This window comes from Salvelinus namaycush, chromosome 35 (genome assembly GCF_016432855.1).
Source record: "Salvelinus namaycush isolate Seneca chromosome 35, SaNama_1.0, whole genome shotgun sequence".
Lineage (NCBI taxonomy): Eukaryota > Metazoa > Chordata > Actinopteri > Salmoniformes > Salmonidae > Salvelinus > Salvelinus namaycush.
Window position 1 is genome coordinate 7,040,048 of NC_052341.1, and position 23,035 is coordinate 7,063,082.

The 23,035-nt window shown below is 42.6% G+C and overlaps 1 non-coding gene across 1 annotated transcript; it reads right to left on the reverse strand.

The window, feature by feature from the left end:
* Positions 1 to 2,926: 2,926 nt before the first annotated feature.
* On the reverse strand, positions 2,927 to 3,042 carry LOC120030108. Its single transcript, XR_005473619.1, has one exon. It is a non-coding gene; the product is annotated as a U5 spliceosomal RNA (small nuclear RNA).
* Positions 3,043 to 23,035: the final 19,993 nt, after the last annotated feature.

Genomic DNA, 23,035 nt, shown 5'->3' on the forward strand with positions numbered 1-23,035 from the left:
CATGCGCTTCCTTGTCTCCTTCTTACAAACCATTGGACGAGAAGGTCAGAGGAGAAGGACCTCTGACTTTCTTATGAAATGGGTTATGAGAAGGAGGCGAGAAGAGAGGATACGAGGAATCAAGGAAATGCAATGGAGATTCTCCCAGTGATTCAACAGCATCCCAGTTCAACAGCAGTTTCACACTTCCCACGTCTCAATGAAGTACTGTCGCCACCTGGTGGGCAGTAGAGGTTATTAGCAAAGTATTTTAATATTGGTCAAATTAAATGAATCATTCGTAATTATTCACAAATACTAATGACTAACAACTACACAAAAACAGAGACACAACAGTACAAAAACACACACAACAAATTCCTCAGATGAATTCACCTGAACCATATAACTGATCGTGTTGATGAGAAGGTAGAACAGGGCCTATCTGCATGTATAATAAACCTCAATAAGAGGGTGAGGACAGATACGCAGTGTATTATCTTATCTCTCTCACCAGATCCACACACTTCCCTCTGCTCACTGGTAAACTATTGCTACACACATGCACAACCTATACATACCGGTAGAATACACACTGGTCACACACACACACACACACACACACACACACACACACACACACACACACACACACACACACACACACACACACACACACCTAACTACATAACCAACTTCAGCCTAATCACAGAACAACACGTATTGACACAATGTCTCCTACTGCTTTTAAAGAATGTAGCCTACTGCCAGTGCCACATGCACTGTAAAACTATCTTGTTGTTTTGACAGGATTATACAATCAAACTAACAGTAAAGTACCGTATTAATTATTTACAGTAAATTGCCATAAATGACAACACTCTCTGGGTGATTTTAAGCATAAACAGTAAATTATACTGGAAATTCTAAAGAAACTTTGGTTTAACAGTACATTACTGTAACCGCACAGCACTGTGGGATTGGCAACAGGCAACTTTTTCAATTCTGAGTGATCGGTTTGAGAGACATCAAGGTCTGAAGTGAACCAACCAAACAAGGTGTGTACAACATTTATATGATTTAGCAAATGTATTACACATAATATTACACTGTAATGGAAAACTGATTTAAATGGTAAATTTGTATGACAGTAAAATACTGTGAAGCATTAAACTGCAGCATACAGTAGATTATGGTGCATTGTGGGGAAATGTTGTGGGCAGGGAAATAATTGCTGTATATAGAATGGTGTAATTCTACTCCACAGAATACAGTACCGTACCATATTTTTTGAGTGGCAAAAACATTTTGACTACTAGTGGTGGCATGGTAATGTTGTTTCTGGCTCATTAACATATTTTGAGGCATGCCTTGTAAGAGGCTACATTTGTGCCACCCGTTAGAATGTGGTACAAATTCAACTGATATGTGGTAGTAGTACCCCATCAATTAAACGTCTATAGCGGACAGATTGGAGTGGCAGCAAGTCTCACACCTTGCTGAGTATTTGCCATGTCCTTTGGTCTGTGGTCACTGGGAGAATCTCAATTGCATACTCTTTCCCTCCCCTCTGACTTTCTCCTCCAATGGGTTTTTAGAATGAGGTGAGGAGGCTAGGAGTATGCAATTGGTTTTTATAGCATCTGCCCTTCTAGGCCTTAATGAAGGCTTCCAAACTGGCATTCAATTGATATGCTGTAATATGCAAACCCATTAGCTAGCAGCCAACCTGATTGCACCAATGCCATGCAATTAAAATAAAATAAACACCCGATCTCCCCTCAATGAATTGAATTAATTAATCCAGTCATTGGTTACAATTACTGGAATAAGATTACAGTAATGCACTGTACTGTTGTTTTACAGTAACTTACAAGCTGCCAGTTGCCTGTATATTAGTATTGGATACTGTAAAATACAGTAAATCACAATTATATATAATTCACCACCTATCACATTTTTTCAAACCACATTGCATGAAGTTGCCCCTGCTTTTAACTGAGAAGACACCAGAACTCTGACTGTGAGTGCTGCATTTTTCTCTGATGCTCCAATTTAAAGTTCCCCAAATAAACATACCCTCGTAAAACTGACCATCCTACCGATCTCCGACTTTGGCGATGTCATTTACAAAATAGCCTCCAACACTCTTCTCAGCAAATTGGATTCAGTCTATCACAGTGCCATCTGTTTTGTCACCAAAGCCCCATATATTACCCACCACTGTGACCTGTATGCTCTCGTTGGCTGGCCCTCGCTTCATATTCGTCGCCAAACCCAATGGCTCCAGGTCATCTATAAGTCTTTGCTAGGTAAAGCCCTGCCTGATCTCAGCTCACTGGTCACCATAGCAGCACCCACCCGTAGCACGCACTCCAGCAGGTATATTTCACTGGTCACCCCCAAAGCCAATTCCTCCTTTGGCCGCCTTTCCTTCCAGTTCTCTGCTGCCAATGATTGGAACGAACTGCAAAAATCACTGAAGCTGGAGACTCATATCTCCCTCACTAACTTTAAGCACCAGCTGTCAGAGCAGCTCACAGATCACTGCACCTGTACATAGCCAATCTGTAAATAGCCCATCCTACAACATTGCACACCAGTATCTCTACTTGCACATTCATCTTCTGCACATCTATCACTCCAGTGTTTAATTGCTATATTGTAATTATTTCGCCACTATGGCCTATTTATTGCCTTACCTCCCTTATCCTACCTCATTTGCACACACTGTATATAGACTTTTTATATTTTATTATTGATCATATGTTTGTTTATTCCATGTGTAACTCTGTTGTTTGTGTTGCACAGCTTTATCTTGGCCAGGTCGCAGTTGTAAATGATAACTTGTTCTCAACTAGCCTACCTGGTTAAATAAAGGTGAAATAATAATATATAAAAAGACAGGTCAACATACAGAATATTATTATTATTAACAAGTGTAGGAAGCCCAGCCGTGAGGCCGGGCATCAAAAAATTAGTTGATACTCATAATGTTCCTCTCCACGGAAATCTTTAGTAAAAGGCGAAAGATTTATGCGATCTGAAGAGAAACCAGAGTGTACTACCGGTTCACTAAAACCATTCACACCCTGTTCTCGGCTTTACTATTCAGGGTCATGGTTAATAAAAAATAATAAACATCAAAGCTCTATACTGCTCTATACCGCCGACAGAACACAGAGATATTACAGTCCACCAATGCAAATGAAGAGAGACGTTTGGTAAGTGTCATACTTTGCAACTTCCTTATTTCTTCACGTAAACGAAATGCACGCTGGGCATTACACAAATCATTTCCTGGTTTGTCCCCTTCATTTGTTAATCTCATCTGCAACGGCTGTGTAATTTGAGCAAATAGGGAGAACTACGTTGGCGTAACAGTTTAACTACCATCAAAAATCTATCAAACTCGGAAACGATGTTCAATTTGTAAATTTTGACAGGACGAAATTACAACGCTTCTACATGGAGCATGCGCAGTTGAGACCCTGCAAGCAACATCTTCACAAGACAGGCGTGAGAAGCAGGAAGGGGTGTCAGCATGTAACCGTTGTGCTTTACAATTGCGTGTAATCACTCTGCAACAATGTATACATTTTGAAGACCAAACATAACTCCATGATGAACGTTTTGGTGTAAAATGGTCTAACAACGTGTCTTAACAGGTGTTTGACTAGTGGATTACTCTACTACAGGTGATAGCCTATTGCCCTGAAAACCACAGCGAAGTATAGTATGAAGCCCACTAGCCTTACAGAGAAGTCTACCCAAATCACCTAAACATTCCAAGGCAAGACCGATTACTGTATGGCGATGACGATGTACATGAACTAATTTCCTCGATTTCTCCCCACAAACAAATTGTTTGCTACCTATAATATCACTAAAGCGAGTTAACATTGTATTTTTAAGACATTTTGTTATAACAAACACCATAGTCTGGTTACTATTAGGCTATAATTTATTTGGATACGTTTACCTCTTGTATTTCGTTGGTTTGGTATCGCAAAACCTGTTTCCACGGCTGGCATGGCACATAGGTGATTGCGCGCAACTGAAATCACAAGGTGCGCGCCTTTGATTATTTGTTTTAAAAAATGTCAGAGATTGTGATAGCACTGTTCATTAAGAATGTACCAGTTTAAATGAGCGAATAGGTTATGGCTGGTCTTTTAAGATGCCCCTTTCCCATAGTTGTTTGGTAAAGTAAATTTTTTTAGTTATCCACTCCCACCGAAATGTAAGTTTAGCCTATGTAATGTTTATGGCAAAATGTGTTTATTTCATTAGACAATATACATTGAGGATCCATCTTGACAGTGGACATTCTCACCAAGACCTGTTCTAGTAGCCTCACTGTAGTCTAATCTATCCAAGGGGGGTTGTCAATGCTCTATCAAATTGGCTGTATTGAGAATACCCTAGCCTTAAAGGTATTTTTTGTCTTGCTAGCTAGTGAGATGTCTTTCTTCCTTTACCAACAATGCTTTATAATTAAGTCCCGTTTTATCTGTGTCTTTACAATAGTGACAGGTTATTGTAGTGCAGTGAACCGGCACTATTTAGTTAGACTGCTGCGGTGGTGCTGTCAATTTAGCCAAATCTATCCCTGAACCAATCAGATATCAACATGAAGCCAAGGTTTAGCTAGTTCAGAAACATTAAAGTTAACACATTTCATGTTTTCACCCCCAGGTAACGCGAGATAGGAGCAGTATCTGACTGGACTGAAGCTTGAACCCAGATAGAGACACACACATCAAATAAAATGTTATTTGTCACATGTGCCGAATACAACGGGTGTAGACGTTGCCGTGAAATGATAACTTACAAGCCCTTAACCAACAATGCAGTAAAATAAATAGAGTTAATCAAATATTTACTAAATAAACGAAAGTTAAAAAAACAATCAAAAAGCAACACAAGAAATGTACATAACAATAACGAGGCAATATACAGGGGGTACCGGTACTGAGTCAATGTGGAGGCTATATACAGGGGGTACCGGTACTGAGTCAATGTGGAGGCTATATACAGGGGGTACCGGTCCTGAGTCAATGTGGAGGCTATATACAGGGGGTACCGGTACTGAGTCAATGTGGAGGCTATATACAGGGGGTACCGGTACTGAGTCAATGTGGAGGCTATATACAGGGGGTACCGGTACTGAGTCAATGTGGAGGCTATATACAGGGGGTACCGGAACTGAGTCAATGTGGAGGCTATATACAGGGGGTACCGGTACTGAGTCAATGTGGAGGCTATATACAGGGGGTACCGGTACTGAGTCAATGTGGAGGCTATATACAGGGGGTACCGGTACTGAGTCAATGTGGAGGCTATATACAGGGGGTACCGGTCCTGAGTCAATGTGGAGGCTATATACAGGGGGTACCGGTCCTGAGTCAATGTGGAGGCTATATACAGGGGTACCGGTACTGAGTCAATGTGGAGGCTATATACAGGGGGTACAGGTACTGAGTCAATGTGGAGGCTATATACAGGGGGTACCGGTACTGAGTCAATGTGGAGGCTATATACAGGGGGTACCGGTACTGAGTCAATGTGGAGGCTATATACAGGGGGTACCGGTACTGAGTCAATGTGGAGGCTATATAAAGGGGGTACCGGTACTGAGTCAATGTGGAGGCTATATACAGGGGGTACCGGTACTGAGTCAATGTGGAGGCTATATACAGGGGGTACCGGTACTGAGTCAATGTGGAGGCTATATACAGGGGGTACCGGTACTGAGTCAATGTGGAGGCTATATACAGGGGGTACCGGTACTGAGTCAATGTGGAGGCTATATACAGGGGGTACCGGTACTGAGTCACTGTGGAGGCTATATACAGGGGGTACCGGTACTGAGTCACTGTGGAGGCTATATACAGGGGGTACCGGTACTGAGTCAATGTGCAGGGGTACAGGTTACTCAAGGTAATTTGTAAAGTGACTATGCATAGATAATAAACAGCGAGTAGTAACAGTGTAAAAATAAAGGGGGGGGGGTCAATGTAAATAGTCCGGGTGGCCATTTGGTTAGTTTAAACCACCTAAACATTCCAAGGAGTCTTATAGCTTGGGGGTAGAAGCTGTTAAGGAGCCTTTTGATCCAAGACTTGGCGCTCCGGGTACCGCTTGCCGTGTGGTAGCAGAGAGAACAGTCTATGACTTGGGTGACTGGAGTCTTAGACAATTTTTGGGGCCTTCCTCTGACACCGCCTAATATATAGGTCCTGGATGGCAGGAAGCTTGGCCCCAGTGATGTACTGGGCCGTACGCACTACCCTCTGTAGCCTGGTTCCTCTCTAGGTTTCTTCCTAGGTTTTGGCCTTTCTAGGGAGTTTTTCCTAGCCGCCGTGCTTCTACACCTGCATTGCTTGCTGTTTGGGGTTTTAGGCTGGGTTTCTGTACAGCACTTCGAGATATTAGCTGATGTACGAAGGGCTATATAAAATAAATAAATTAAATAAACTTGATTTGATTTGTAGCGCCTTACGGTCAGATGCCCAGCAGTTGCCATACCAGGCGGTAATGCAATTGGTCAGGATGCTCTCGATGGTGCGGCTGTAGAACATTTTGAGGATCTGGGGACCAATGCCAGATCCTCAAAATCTGCGTCTCTGTGTGTGGAGTAATGGTGGTCTTGAGTTTTTTTTCCCTCTGGTTGCACATTTGACATGCTGGTAGAAGTGAGGTAAAACGGATTTAAGTTTGCCTCCATTAAAGTCCCCGGCCACTAGGAGCACCGCTTCCGGATGAGCATTTTCCTGTTTGCTTATGGCCTCGTTGAGTGCGGTCTTATTCTCAGCATCAGTTTGTGGTGGTAAATTGACGGCTACAAATAATATAGATGTGAACTCTCTTGGTAGATAGTGTGGTCTACAGGTTATCATGAGGTATTCTACCTCAGGCGAGCAATACCTCGAGACTTCTTTAATATTAGACATTGCGCACCAGCAGTTATTGACAAATAGACACACACCCCCGCCCCTCGTTTTACCAGACGTAGCTGCTCTGTCCTGCCAAAAAACGGAGAAGCCAGCCAGCTCCATATTATCCATGTCATTGTTCAGCCAAGTCTCGGTGAAACATAAGATATTACAGTTTTTAATATCCCGTTGGTAGGATAGTCTTAATTGTAGATTGTTCAGTTTGTTTTCCAACGATTGCACGTTGGCCAATAATAGAGGGTAGTGGTGGTTTACCCACTCGCCGACGAATTCTCACACAAGGCACCCAGACCTCCGCCCTCTGTATTTCCGTCTTTTCTTCACGTAAATGAGAGGGATTTGGGCCTGGTCTCTGAGAAGCAGTATATCCTTGGTGTCGGACTCATTAAAGAAAAAATCTTCATCCAGTTCGAGGTGAGTAATCGCTGTTCTGATGTCCAGAAGCTCTTTTCGGTCATAAGAGACCGTAGCAGCAACATTATGTACAAAATGAGCTCCAAAAAAATGCGAAATAGCACAGTTGGTTAGGAGCCCGTAAACGGCAGCCATCTCCTCCGGCGCCATTCCGGAGAAGGTACAGACACATGCATACGCATACATTGTGATATTCTTGTATGGGGGTATCAAACATTTTATATTGTAGATATGTAGTGGTGTCATAATCTTATATGATGTACTGTTTTAGCTTTTGTTTTTATGTAATGTTAAGTGCTTTAATATGTTTGGACCCCAGGAAGAGTAGCTGCTGCCTTGGCAGCAACTAATGGGGATACCTGAAAAATACAAATAGGAGCTGTATCTGACTGGACTGAAGCTTGAACTTATTCATTTAATTAATTGATTGGATTTATGTACTTATAAACCCACTGTTGTTATGCTATTGCCCATCCACGTCCTTGAGTCCATATGCTGCTCCAAGATCTCGAGGGGTCAAGAGTCGGAAGGGCAGGCCAAGCAGCAGGATGATGAGTGGAGAAAGAGGAACAAGATGGTGTGGTGATGATAGGCATGTCCTACACTGCTGTACCCCTCTACAGACTCTACTGCCAGGTAGGACCAGAACCATATATTTAGAGATTATGGACATTAAAGGTTTCTGCATTATGATGTATTTACATGACACTGTAATTCAAAATGGCATCCATGTTAAAATATCTGGCTCTGGGATGGGTAGGAGATAGTGAGATATAGTGTTTGATACAGTAGTACTGTAAGTAAGAATTTGTTCTTAACTGACTTGCCTAGTTAAATAAAGGTAAAAATATATATATATAAAAAAAGAGGTTACAATATGCAAGAGGCCTGTTCTTGCCTGCCACTGCAAAGGTGCCTGGGGGGAAATTGGAGGAGCTTAAAGCTTGTCCAAAACAAACAGTTAACCTCTCAACCCTGAGTTAGCACAAGCTAACTAACATATCAACATTTAGAAATACTTTTCATTGTGTTTCCTTCCACACACACATGTATCTACTGCAGTAATCCCTGCCTGTTTCCTAAAGAGCGCACACACACACACCACGGTAGTCCAGCCAACCAGCCAGCCCAGGGGAAGCCCTTGCTGTGTTCAGCAGTGATCCCCTGTTTCCTAAAACACACACACGTTTGTTATAAATAGGCTAGCCAACCAACTGTCAGGGGAAGCCCTCACTAAATGCTGACTCGGGGTTGAGAGGTTAAGCTCCTCCAATTTCCCTTCAGGATCTCTTTCAGGCACCTCCAGTAACCTTTGCAGTGGCAGGCAAGAATAGGCCCCTTGAGTATGGTAGCCTCTTTTTTTTTTTTTTTTTTTTATTATTATTATTATTATTTATTTTTATTATTTTTTTTAAACCTTTATTTAACTAGGCAAGTCAGTAAAGAACAAATTCTTACTTACAATGACAGCGAACAGTGGGTTATCTGCCTTGTTCAGGGGAAGAACGACAGATTTTTACCTTGTCAGCTCGGGGATTTGATCCAGCAACCTTTCGGTTACTGGCACCAGTCATTTTTCACTGGGTTAGCTGAGGGGTGGCTTGGTTGCTATGTAGGGGTGGCTTGGTTGCTATGAAGGGGTGCTTGCAATATATGGTGTACATGCCTGGACACGTACATTATTTTCTTGGGGGTGCTAAAGGGGATGCTAGACCTATTCTTGAGGGGGGCTTCAGCACCATCAAGCCCCTCCCTGAAGCCACCCATGCCTGTTACAGCTGCCCCCAATAAGCCAATATAGAATCCGACTTCCTGAATTCAGATGATGAAACTAGTCATTTTCTGATTTAACCTTATCGATGTACAAGCAACAATAATTTTAAAAACTTTGGTCACCCTACATTGAACTGGTTTCATCCAAATATCATTTGATGAACCACATGATTTTGACTGTTCAAGGCCTTTAAGTGTATGTTTATTGCCGTTTAACTGTATCCTATGCCTGCCATCCATAAATGATTGCCCCTCAGGAATGAATTAAGTTAACTTGCATTGACCCGAATTTATGCTTTTTTGTGATTCATGTTTTATAAACAGGATTTTTTTATAATGCCAGGATGTCATCTATGAATTCACTGCACACTATTGAGGAGAGAATCGTCTTTTCAGACTCACCTTGAGTTTGACAGCAGCTGGTAATCACATAAGGGAATGCAGTGGACCAAAATGAACGAATGACAGGGAACAACCCAATGGTGGAAAGATGCATGCATAAAGATGGCGGCCTCCATGCACTTACCACAAATTCCTTTTTTTGTTAAGTTCGCCGTATTGTAGATTGCTCTCTATTACTAATTTATTGTATTATACATTAGCACAGTAGTAAACTTGATCCCAATTCTATCTCCAAGACGCCGGCAATTTGAGAAAGTGAAAAAGTAGATGGTGCATTGAATCACACAGTCACCGTAGTTTAAAACTCAGTGGATAGTGCTAAAACAATGAGGTCATATCTGAATTCTACCATCTTTATGCACATTCCCCATTGCACATTAGATCATCTCAGTATGCCTAGTATGTTGATATTTCTTACTTAGTGCATACATTTTTACTAAACAGTATGTTGTAAATAGAAAATACTGGTTGTATGATAAGTACAGAGTATATACTTTTAGTAACCAGTAGGCAAGACAGATTTCGGACACAGAAGCATTTTATTAATTGTGCTGTCAATGTTCACTTGAACGAAGTGTAAAGGACATTGTGCTGCTTGCTTAGCGACTAGCGCTTCCTCCTAATGTGTCTCATACAGAGGCTCGAACCCAGGACCTCTGCCTTCGCAGACACACATGAATGCCCTCCTGTCTAACCCAGTCGCGTCACCGAAAAGCTATTCAGCAGCGCAAGTGGAGACACTTCAGACCGAGGAGTGTTTTCCACAGATCCCGATCTACTATGTCATGTATTTGCTAACATTACACTTATCCACATTTACCAGAGGGTTCAGATTGCAAAGTTAGAGGCTAGCAAACGTTGTAAGCATGCCAAACACATAGCCGAGGCTTCAGACTAATGAGAGGGCTATAAATATAATCCACAGTGGTGGGAAGAGTTGGAATGAAAGCCAAACAGTCAGTCAAAACAGACTAAATACATGGTGTCAGAATGCAGTTTTTGGAGCAGTATGCCCACTCAATTCAAACTGAAATTGTTTTAGATGAGCTAGCTAGATAAAACAGTGCTGACAATTCCCTTTTACATAGCTGACAATTCCCTTTTACATAGCTATCTAAATTATACAATCAGAATTTTGTCTATATTGATGCTGTTACAATAAACTAAAAGATGGATAAACAAATAATTTGTTAAACCATGATGCGATGTATGACAGGATTGGATGTTGCATGCAATTTCAATGTTTGAGTTGCTTTGTGTATCAGCCAATTTGCTTCACATTATCTCATTGCAACACTGCATCCAAGTTGCTTGACATAGGTGTTTCAAAGAATTGTCAGTCAACCAGAGGAGGCTGGTGGAAGGAGCTATAGGAAGACAGGCTCATTGTAATGGCTGGAATGGAATAAATGGAACGGTTTCAAACACATCAAACATATGGAAACCATGTGCTTGACTCCATTTCATTAATTCCATTACAACCATTACAAGGAGCCTGTTCTCCTAAATCTCCTCCCACCAGCCTCCACTGCAGTCAACATGAGCTTTCCGCCCAGTCAGCCTATTAGCACCCCGCTCGCTCTGTCTGTCTTTTCAGTTTCACAAATTCAAAGCATTTTTATCAGGAAGATATTTTGGTTAGTCAAAAGGCTATTTTACATGGGAATCAGAGTAACTGTGTGGCACCTTTAACACTGAAATGTGTGAACCCCTACAGACACTGGATCAGTGTTAAATTTAACACTGAAGAATTTGTTGTGTAGGCCTGGTCTACAATTTCATTTAGGCTAGAGTTACAGATAGAGTGTGTGTGTGTGTGTGTGTGTGTGTGTGTGTGTGTGTGTGTGTGTGTGTGTGTGTGTGTGTGTGTGTGTGTGTGTGTGTGTGTGTGTGTGTGTGTGTGTGTGTGTGTGTAAATCAACTCCAGTCGCATCCTTCTCAAAACCCATTGGGAGAGAAGGACAGAGGGGAGGAACCTTGGTCTGCTCTTCCAATGGCTTTTGAGAGTCTAGGAAGGAGGGAAAGTTACTTTTGGAGTTGATCACACAATTAGAACTTCATGAGAGAGTGTCTAGCTGGAATCACATTCAGCTATGTCAGTTCTTAATGATTATGAAACCATAATTCGGAGGTTAGTAGAGGAATTAGGATACACATGTAGCGAAGTGAAACATGTTCTGGAGACGCAATACGGAATTGAGAGGGGAGCTAGCACTTCGTCCATCTATCAATTCTGCGCTGCACGAGATATACATCGCTATGACTACTCACGACTTGGAAGAGAAGGTGTAAATGCTATCGTTGCAGCCGTCACTAGAAGTGGACCAGTTTGTGGCAGGAAGGTCATGACAGGTATGCTAAGAGCTGCTGGCTTCAGGTTGGGAGAGAGAAGCGTCAGACAGGCACAGATACTGATGAAACCAGTCTACACTCAAATGCGAAGAGAGGGCACCGCCAGCCAGATGAATCCTCATGTGTACCCTGCAGAATATGTGGGACAACAACTTTACATGGATCAAAATGAGAAGCTCAATGATTTTGGTGTAACTGAAGTTCTGGCATCTGACAGTTTCAGCGGCAAAATTTTGGGGTTTTCAGTAATGCCAATCAAGAACAACCTGACTATTTATGATGAGATCTACAGAGACATCTGTCTGAAACACGGCTTGTTCGATCAGTTAAGTGTTGACTACGGTAAGGAATTCTACCTGTGTCTATACCAGCAAGACAACCTCCAAGCACATCGCACCAATATCAACAGGCCCCCTTACATTCAGAGTGAATCCAGACAGAATCAAGAAGCAGAGAGAAAGTGGGTTGAAATCAATGCCAGGGTAAATGACCCCATCAAGCACGCACTATGCAGCATGACAAACGATGGTTTGTTGGACATTGATGACCTGTGTACCAAGTTCTGCGTCTCCTCATTTGCAAGAAGATGCTGCACAACTGGAATAGAAAACTTAATTCCAGCATGGAATGCCCATACCATTTCCCGCCAAGGCATTCCAGATGTTTTGTTTGCCAACCACCTAAAGGCAGCAAGAATCACTCAAGATCTCCTCCCTCCAGCCAACGTCCTGGCAGCAGATTACATCAGACACGGAGGAAACCTTACCCACCCCAAGGTCTTCGGGAACGACCCCCTTGATGGCCAGCTTGACCTTCAGCAACAGAGAGAGGACATCTTCTCAACTCATTATCCTTCTTTTGAGAACATATTTTACAGTGCAGTTAATGGCCATTATAAAGTTTTTAAAGATGCTCTTCTGACCTACATTGACATAACTCACAGAATGAGTTAAAAGCAAAGTGACATTTGGAACATATGGCAAAAGACAATAGGCTACACAGGCAAATTTCCAGCAGTGGGAAAATAACTAAAATGTTGTTATTGAGTGTCAGTTGTTGAGTACTTAGACCTGTAGGCCTTTCTAACACCCTACCTGACAAATATAGTATAATACTATTAGAAAACTGTGCCTAAAAAGTTGTTACGAGGAACATTTTGATCTGTTCTTAAATATTTAATTTCACCTCGGAGAGCACCACGGCTGCCCCTCTTGGTCTCTCGAACACGGAGGAAGATAGGCCTCAGTTTATCCTCAGTTGGGGATCCTGAGTGGCGCAGCAGTCTAAGGCACTGCATAGCAGTGTTAGAGGTGTCACTACAGACCAGGTTCAATCCCGGGCTGTATCACAACTGGCCGTGATCAGGAGTCCCATAGGGCGGCGCACAATTGGCCCAGCCTCGTCCGAGTTAGGGAATGGTTTGGCCGGGGTAGAATTTGTTCTTAACTGACTGTCGAGTTAAATAAAGGTTTAAAAAAAACGACCCCAGATTAGCCTACTCATAAGGGGAACCAAAAGCTGACCGCTATGACTTAGGCTATCTGTGAAGTATGGCTCGTAATACATATTTGCATCCTTTTGGAATCCAGCCGTCATCATCGAAACCGCCCGTAGAGGGTTAAACGTATAGGCTAGTAAAAAGGGAATGAGAATATCAACAAAACAGACTAACCGAAATGCTTGCAATATGAGGACCTTATACAGATTTTCCAAAGTAGGCGAATGTAAAAACAAAGTATATTTTCACACAATTAAACAAACATTTTAGTGCAAGCCATGTATCTGTGATTTGTTCAAGGATGGGAGGAAAGAAGGATGCATACAGGTAGGATCTTAATTTGAGCCAGTTTGCTACAGCAAATGTATATTTTTGTAGGTGTTGATACATTTTTCGTCAGGGCAAATCAAGTCTGAAATGTCTAAGTGGAAATTACACACTTTACAAGCATTTTTAAACTCAAATACACTACAAGTTTGCATTTCCTGCTGTGCAGGAAAATTCTCAGCAACAAAAGAGTGATCAAATTAATATCCTACATCTGTAGGGCCTAGGCTATCCCAAAACAGGGACACCGTCTCCACTATAGACGGTGCGTTTGTCTCAGCTATACCGCTAACTTACGCTACCATTTGACCACCGTACATAGAGGCCTAGACATATAGCTTATAATAATGCACCGTAAAATTGCTATCTCAGGTGGGGCTTTACCCGAAACCTAGGCCCCCTGCCCATGGTTATGCAAATACATCAAGTGATCCAACAGATTGTGTACAACATTATTGAGATGATTTGAAATATTAAAGTGAACTGTTATGACAGTTTGACATAAGTCCCTCGGCACATGGCTCTGTCCGAGGGATAAAATACAAAACTACAAAGCAGAGGCTCCTATCATCAGGTTTTCAGTCATCCCAGATATAAAAGCTGTCATAGAGGTCAAGGCTATTACTACAGTAGCAGTTAAACTGGACAACCTTCTATTCAACTCATTCATAGGCAGACAGAAATACTTTCCATTTTTTCCAATGATTAAATCAGTCTTCCAATTGTGAGACTGGATGTTACATTTGTAAATACGTAAGTGGTGTTTCACTTCAAAACATTGATAATTGGTGGGGCCATGTAATGGATTGGTTTGTCACTTGTCCTGACTCTTCTAAACACTTGGCTAGAACCAGACATGGGCAGTATTTATGTTACATGTATTTGAAATACATGTTTTTAATTACTTTTGAGTATTTTGTCATTTGTATTTCACCGGCCTGAACTACATCCAATGTACAGGTAACTGACAAAATGAAGGAAACACCAACATAAAGTGTCTTAATAGGGTGCTGGGCCACTTCGAGCCAGAACAGGTTCAATGCGCCTTGGCATAGATTCTAGAAGTGTCTGGAACTGTATTGGAGAGATGCGACACCATTCTTCCACGAGAGCTTCCATCATTTGGTGTTTTGTTGATGGTGGTGGAAAACGCTGTCTCAGGCGCCACTCCAGAATCTCCCATAAGTGTTCAATTGGGTTGAGATCTGGTGATTGAGACGGCCATGGCATATGATTTACATTGTTTTTATGCTTATCAAACTATTCAGTGACCACTCATGCCCTGTGGATGGCAGCATTGCCATCCTATGGGGCAATAACTATGGTAGCCAAAATAATGGCCTGCCCAGCATTTTTATACATGATGGAACGTTAATTGCTTAATTAACTCAGGAACTACACCTGTGTGGAAGCACATGCTTTCAATATGCATGTACATTTATCCCTCATTTACTCAATTGTTTCCATTATTTCAGCAGTTACCTGTATTTGGTAACAAGATACTGTTGAGACCTGTAGTTTGTATTTTCAAAAATAAATTAAACTTACTTTTCTACACCATTTTTTATAGCGATTCACAATGTTGTGGCATTGGTATCATGTAAACGTAAAAATGAACAAAGCATGTTGAGTATTATTCTAATGAGCTCCTCTCCAGAAACAGGGCCAATAATAATACCCAGTGTGCTTTGCAATTTAAAAAAAGTATAATATTCAGAACCCTTAACTCAATACTTTATTGAGCTCTGTCAGGTTGGATGGGGAGCATTGCTGCACAGCTATTTTCAGGTCTCTCCAAAGATATTGGATTGGGTTCAAATCCGGGCTCTGGCTGGGCCACTCAAGGACATTCAGAGACTTGTCCCGAAGCCACTCCTGCGTTGTCTTGTCTTTTATTTTTAAATTGTATTTAACTAGGCAAGTCAGTTAAGAACAAATTCTTATTTACAATGGCAGCCTAGGAACAGTGAGTTACCTGCCTTGTTCAGGAGCAGAACGACAGATTTTTTACCTTGTCAGCTCTGTGATTCGATCTAGTCTAGCAACCTTTTGGTTACTGGCCCAACACTCTAACCACTAGTCTACCAGCCGCCCCCCGCTCTGGAGTAAGTTTTCATCAAGGATCTCTCTGTACTTTGTTCCGTTCATCTTTCACTCAATCCTGGCTAGTCTCCCAGTCTCTACCACTAAAAAACATCCCCACAGCATGATGCTGCCATGCTTCCAAGATTGAACTCTTTGGCCTGACATGACGCTTGGCATTCAGAAGCTTGGCATTCAGGCCAAAGAGTTCAATCTTGGTTTCATCAGACCAGAGAATCTTGTTTCTCATGGTCTGAGAGTCTTTAGGTGCCTTTTGGCAAACTCCAAGCGGGCTGTCATGTGCCTTTTACTGAGGAGTGGCTTCCATCTGGCCTGATTGGTGGAGTGCTGCAGAGATGGGAGAAAGTTCCAGAAGGACAACCATCTCCACAAAGGAACTCTGGAGCTGTGTCAGAGTGACCATCGGGTTCTTGGTCACCTCGCTGACCAAGGCCCTTCTCCCCCGATTGCTCAGTTTGGCCGGGCGGACAGTTCTAGGTAGTGTCTTGGTGGTTCCAAACTTCTTTCATTTTAGAATGATAGAGGCTACTGTGTTCTTCAGGACCTTCAATGCTGCAGAAATGTTTTGGTACCCTTCCCCAGATCTGTGCCTCGACACGATCCTGTCTCAGAGCTCTACGGACAATTCCTTCGACCTCATGGCTTGGTGTTTGCTCTGACATGCATTGTCAACTGTGGGACCTTATATAGACAAGTGTGTGCCTTTCCAAATCATGTCCAATCAATTGAATTTACCACAGGTGGACCCTGTCGTAAATCAAGTTGTAGAAACATCTCAAGGATGGTCAATGGAAACAGGATGCACCTGAGCTCAATTTCAAGTCTCATAGCAAAGGTTTTGAATACTTATGTAAATAAGGTATTTGCAAACATTTCTAAAAACCTGTTTTTGCTTTGTCATTATGGGGTATTGTGTGTAGATTGATGAGGATAAAAACAGATTTAATCCATTTCAGAATAAGGCTGTAACTTAACAAAATGTGCAAAAGTCAAGGAGTCTGAATACTTTTCAAATGCACTGTATATATTCCTGTGGAAGCTAGATGTATTTCTGACACACCTGTTTCCGAACATGGGCTTGTAAATTATCTGTTGTTTTGGTATACAATACTTCTTGTTACTCTGCCATCGACTTTATTAGATCAAATTGGAGTTTCAAAAACGCAGCTCAAATGACGCAGGGTCATTAACCCCAAATGTCTTCGGGCTGCATGTATTTCTGACACCCAGTTTAGGAACATGGCAATGGTTGGAGTATGTCACTGACAGGGGGTAATTATTTGGACTACTTTTTGTAACTCTGCCATTTATGCCATTTAATATGTTTGTCCAAAGATCTGTGAAACTTGCTGAAAAACAACACAGCTCCCCATTTTATCCAAATTTACTTAAACACTGCATGCTGAAAAAGTGAAAACCTCATAATCTATACTGTGGACCACAGAGAGATCCTGTACAGGCCAGCACGTTATTATGACCTTATTAGTTGACCCATTAAGTCCTTACATTGGCAATCGTAATAGATTTACAGCGACATATGTGACCTGGATAATAAGATCTAAATGAACCAAGCCCAGCTCAGTTGTTTTATGGATCAATGCCACAGCATGTGACATTTCACATCTAGATTTAGACTGCTGATCTAGTTTCTGCTGTTCTGCCTACGACTATGGTACCCTGACCTGTTCACCGGACGTGCTACCTTGTCACAGACTAGCCTAGGCAGCCGCTAGTTGGCGCTAGATCTGCACTATCGTCTAGGATTGATGTGCATTCTTCGGGTAATACACTTGTATCCCCCATGGACCGACTCGTACCGAAAGCATCCTCCATTAAGGCTGCAAAGGCATCATTTTCCTCCTTAACTAGCTTTAATGGCGAGCCTCTGGGGGAAAAAACGGGAAAGATATGTGCATTGTCTAAATAAAACACATTTTTCCATCACCATTTTTGGATTTTCGTGCAACTTAGGATGTTGCACACCCTTGTCTGAAGGCGGTGTATACGACGGGTGTCTTACCGAAGTATGCGTAGAAGATAGTGCAGCTCTAGCGCCCACTATTGGCTGCCTAAGCTAGTCCCGGACCTGCTGTTTTGTCTCTCCCCTCCTCTCCCCCTCTCTCTCTCTCTCCCCCCTCTCTCTCTCTCTCTCTCCCCTCTCTCTCTCTCTCTCTCCCTCTCTCTCTCTCTGTCTCTCTCTCTCCCCCCTCTCTCTCTCTCTCTCTCCCCCCCCCCCCTCTCTCTCTCTCCCCCCTCTCTCTCTCTCTCTCCCCCCTCTCTCTCTCTCCCCTCTCTCTCTCTCTCTCCCTCTCTCTCCCTATGAAAAGCCAACTGGCATGAAAAGCCAACTGACATTTACTCCTGAGGTGCTGACCTGTTACACCCTCTATAACCACTGTGATTATTATTTTTGTGTCTGTGCCTCGACCTAGGTTGGGCAAAACTAAACATGGCGGTGTTCGCCTTAGCAATCTTATTAGGATAAAGACCTCCTCCATTCCTGCCATTATTGAAAGAGATCGTGATACCTCACATCTCAAAATAGGGTTACTTAATGTTAGATCCCTCACTTCAAAGGCAGTCATAGTCAATGAACTAATCACTGATCATAATCTTGATGTGATTGGCCTGACTGAAACATGGCTTAAGCCTGATGAATTTACTGTGTTAAATGAGGCCTCACCTCCTGGTTACACTAGTGACCATATCCCCCGTGCATCCCGCAAAGGCGGAGGTGTTGCTAACATTTACGATAGCAAATTTCAATTTACAAAAAAAAAAATGACGTTTTCGTCTTTTGAGCTTCTGGTCATGAAATCTATGCAGCCTACTCAATCACTTTTTATAGCTACTGTTTACAGGCCTCCTGGGCCATATACAGCGTTCCTCTCTGAGTTCCCTGAATTCCTATCAGACCTTGTAGTCATAGCAGATCATATTCTAATTTTTGGTGATTTTAATATTCATATGGAGAAGTCCACAGACCCACTCCAAAAGTATTTCGGAGCCATCATCGACTCAGTGGGTTTTGTCCAACATGTCTCTGGACCTACTCACTGCCACAGTCATACTCTGGACCTAGTTTTGTCCCATGGAATAAATGTTTTAGATCTTAATGTTTTTCCACATAATCCTGGACTATCGGACCACCATTTTATTACGTTTGCAATCGCAACAAATAATCTGCTCAGACCCCAACCAAGGAGCATCAAAAGTCGTGCTATAAATTCTCAGACAACACAAAAATTCCTTGATGCCCTTCCAGACTCCTTCTGCCTACCCAAGGACGTCAGAGGACAAAAATCAGTTAACCACTTAACTGAGGAACTCAATTTAACCTTGCGCAATACCCTAGATGCAGTTGCACCCCTAAAAACGAAAAACATTTGTCATAAGAAACTAGCTCCCTGGTATACAGAAAATACCCGAGCTTTGAAGCAAGCTTCCAGAAAATTGGAACGGAAATGGCGCCACACCAAACTGGAAGTCTTCCGACTAGCTTGGAAAGACAGTACCGTGCAGTACCGAAGAGCCCTCACTGCTGCTCGATCATCCTACTTTTCCAACTTAATCGAGGAAAATAAGAACAATCCAAAATTTATTTTTGATACTGTTGCAAAGCTAACTAAAAAGCAGCATTCCCCAAGAGAGGATGGCTTTCACTTCAGCAGTAATAAATTCATGAACTTCTTTGAGGAAAAGATCATGACCATTAGAAAGCAAATTACGGACTCCTCTTTGAATCTGCGTATTCCTCCAGGGCTTAGCTGTCCTGGATCTGCACAGCTCTGCCAGGGCCTGGGATCGGGAGAGACACTTAAGTGTTTTAGTACTATATCTCTTGACACAATGATGAAAATAATCATGGCCTCTAAACCTTCAAGCTGCATACTGGATCCTATTCCTACTAAACTACTGAAAGAGCTACTTCCTGTGCTTGGCCCTCCTATGTTGAACATAATAAACAGCTCTCTATCCACCGGATGTGTACCAAACTCACTAAAAGTGGCAGTAATAAAGCCTCTCTTGAAAAAGCCAAACCTTGACCCGGAAAATATAAAAAACTATCGGCCTATATCGAATCTTCCATTCCTCTCAAAAATTTTAGAAAAAGCTGTTGCGCAGCAACTCACTGCCTTCCTGAAGACAAACAATGTATACGAAATGCTTCAGTCTGGTTTTAGACCCCATCATAGCACTGAGACTGCACTTGTGAAGGTGGTAAATGACCTTTTAATGGCGTCAGACCGAGGCTCTGCATCTGTCCTCGTGCTACTAGACCTTAGTGCTGCCTTTGACACCATCGATCACCACATTCTTTTGGAGAGACTGGAAACCCAAATTGGTCTATACGGACAAGTTCTGGCCTGGTTTAGGTCTTACCTGTCGGAAAGATATCAGTTTGTCTCTGTGGATGGTTTGTCCTCTGACAAATCAACTGTACATTTCGGTGTTCCTCAAGGTTCCGTTTTAGGACCACTATTGTTTTCACTATATATTTTACCTCTTGGGGATGTTATTCGAAAACATAATGTTAACTTTCACTGCTATGCGGATGACACACAGCTGTACATTTCAATGAAACATGGTGAAGCCCCAAAATTGCCCTCGCTAGAAGCCTGTGTTTCAGACATAAGGAAGTGGATGGCTGAAAACTTTCTACTTTTAAACTCGGACAAAACGGAGATGCTTGTTCTAGGTCCCAAGAAACAAAGAGATCTTCTGTTAAATCTGACAATTCATCTTGATGGTTGTAAAGTCGTCTCAAATAAAACTGTGAAGGACCTCGGCGTTACTCTTGACCCTGATCTCTCTTTTGACGAACATATCAAGACTGTTTCAAGGACAGCTTTTTTCCATCTACGTAACATTACAAAAATCAGAAATTTTCTGTCCAAAAATGATGCAGAAAAATTAATCCATGCATTTGTTACTTCTAGGTTAGACTACTGCAATGCTCTACTTTCCGGCTACCCGGATAAAGCACTAAAAAAACTTCAGTTAGTGCTAAATACGGCTGCTAGAATCCTGACTAGAACCCAGAAATTTGATCATATTACTCCAGTGCTAGCTTCCCTACACTGGCTTCCTGTTAAGGCAAGGGCTGATTTCAAGGTTTTACTGTTAACCTATAAAGCGTTACATGGGCTTGCTCCTACCTATCTTTCCGAGTTGGTCCTGCCGTACATACCTATACGTACGCTACGGTCACAAGACGCAGGCCTCCTAATTGTCCCTAGAATTTCTAAGCAAACAGCGGGAGGCAGGGCTTTCTCCTATAGATCTCCATTTTTATGGAACAGTCTGCCTACCCATGTGAGAGACGCAGACTCGGTCTCAACCTTTAAGTCTTTACTGAAGACTTATCTCTTCAGTAGGTCATATGATTGAGTGTAGTCTGGCCCAGGAGTGTGAAGGTGAACGGAAAGGCTCTGGAGCAACGAACCGCCCTTGCTGTCTCTGCCTGGCCGGTTCCCCTCTCTCCACTGGGATTCTCTGCCTCTAACCCTATTACAGGGGCTGAGTCACTGGCTTACTGGTGCTCTTTCATGCCGTCCCTAGGAGGGGTGCGTCACTTGAGTGGGTTGAATTACTGACGTGATCTTCCTGTCTGGGTTGGCGCCCCCCCTTGGTTTGTGCTGTGGTGGAGATCTTTGTGGGCTATACTCGGCCTTGTCTCAGGATTGTAAGTTGGTGGTTGAAGATATCCCTCTAGTGGTGCGGGGGCTGTGCTTTGGCAAAGTGGGTGGGGTTATATCCTTCCTGTTTGGCCCTGTCCGGGGGTATCTTCGGATGGGGCCACAGTGTCTCCTGACCGCTCCTGTCTCAGCCTCCAGTATTTATGCTGCAGTAGTTTATGTGTCGGGGGGCTAGGGTCAGTTGGTTATACCTGGAGTACTTCTCCTGTCTTATCCAGTGTCCTGTGTGAATTTAAGTATGCTCTCTCTAATTTTCTCCTTCTCTCTTTCTTTCTCTCGGAGGACCTGAGCCCTAGGACCATACGTCAGGACTACCGGGCATGATGACTCCTTGCTGTCCCCAGTCCGCCTGGCCTTGCTGCTATTCCAGTTTCAACTGTTCTGCCTGCGGTTATGGAACCGCCACCTGTCCCAGACCTGTTGTTTTTCAACTCTTAATGATCGGCTATGAAAAGCCAACTGAAAATTATTCATGATTATTATTTGACCATGCTTGTCACTTATGAACATTTTTGAACATCTTGGCATAGTTCTGTTATAATCTCCACCCGGCACAGCCAGAAGAGGACTGGCCACCCCTCATAGCCTGGTTCCTCTCTAGGTTTCTTCCTAGGTTTTGGCCTTTCTAGGGAGTTTTTCCTAGCCACCGTGCTTCTACACCTGCATTGCTTGCTGTTTGGGGTTTTAGGCTGGGTTTCTGTACAGCACTTCGAGATATTAGCTGATGTACGAAGGGCTATATAAAATAAACTTGATTGATTGATTGATATTTGACACTGCTGGTCATCTATGAACCTGTACACATCTTGAAGAACGATCTGGCCTAAATGGCCATGTACTCTTATCTCCACCTGGCACAGCCAGAAGAAGACTGGCCACGCCTTGGAGCCGGGTTCCTCTCTAGGTTTTTTCATAGGTCCTTGCTTTTCTAGGGAGTTTTTCCTAGCCACTGTGCTTCTACTTCTGGATTGCTTGCTGTTTGTGGTTTTAGGCTGGGTAAGCACTTTGACAACTGCCGATGTAAAAAGGGCTTTATAAAATACATTTGATTTGATTGAAATGGCTGTGACATTTTGATGGATTGTATCATGTGCTCAGTTGGCATATAAGTGAGGGGAACACATCCCCCCTTTAATTCCAGAGGGCTATTTTGTCACCCCCCATCATTTTCAATCAACCTAATGAGCCACTTAGTTCATAGAACCGCGATTACGATACAAGCTAAATGTGGTTGTGTCAAAATGTTTTCTTCCAACAAATTTGCCTCTAATTTTTAAAGGTTGGAGCTATCAGTTATTCCCTTACAGTCACGACTCTCAGGAACACGTGCATGTCTTCTCTTTCCCTCTACGACGCTCACATGCCACGCAGGACACGTTAGAAGGGACTGTGACAAAATCACATTTGATAGCACTGCAGGGGCTGCATCCACAAAGAGTCTCCCAGTAGAAGATTGGTGGTAAGTGCTGAGAGTAGAAACATTTCACTCATACTCTTATAAGTAGGGTTGGGTTTATGTTAAATGTGAT